The sequence below is a fragment of the Penaeus chinensis genome, chromosome 39, assembly GCF_019202785.1.
Source record: "Penaeus chinensis breed Huanghai No. 1 chromosome 39, ASM1920278v2, whole genome shotgun sequence".
Lineage (NCBI taxonomy): Eukaryota > Metazoa > Arthropoda > Malacostraca > Decapoda > Penaeidae > Penaeus > Penaeus chinensis.
The window spans coordinates 9264549-9265183 of record NC_061857.1 but is presented as its reverse complement, the minus strand read 5'-3'; positions in this window follow the sequence as shown (position 1 = coordinate 9265183).

Below are 635 nucleotides of genomic sequence, written 5' to 3'. Positions count from 1 at the left end.
CTAGTGATACAGGCATCTTCAGCACCTAGTCTTGTATATCCTCTTGCATTGTCATAGGCTATGCCTGACTGTTTTTCTTGTACATCTACTTTTATTGTATTCCCACGTGCATCTATGTTACGGTCATATTGTACTTTTACATTAGTATAGATTACTTATCCCTATGATTAATTTATGCATATTTCTCATTTCTCTGTCTTATGATTCACATAGATGTTCATGTTATTCTATATATATTGATTTTATACATTGTATATCATATTGATGTTAATGTATGCACTTACTGTTTCTCTGTTTGCATTATCGTGTTATTATATGTAATTACTGTTTACTTTCTTTTATTATTATATTTTATGCTTGGGTTGTATTGTTTAGATAGCTGCGCCTTAACACTTTCTCTGACACCCGCGGCAGACACCATTATCTCTCCAAGGAGGCTCACTAATGGATCCTAAATGTTTTCCCTTATAGCTAAAGGACTCCCTTGGTACCACTTGTAGCAGACCCCTTCCCTTACCATACATATAACACTAGTAACTTAAATTATATATTTATTATAGTAGCATTAGCCTCTGTATACCAAACCTTTGCTCGGCACGACAGCAGATGCGACATCCGCAGGCCTCCCTTCTTGT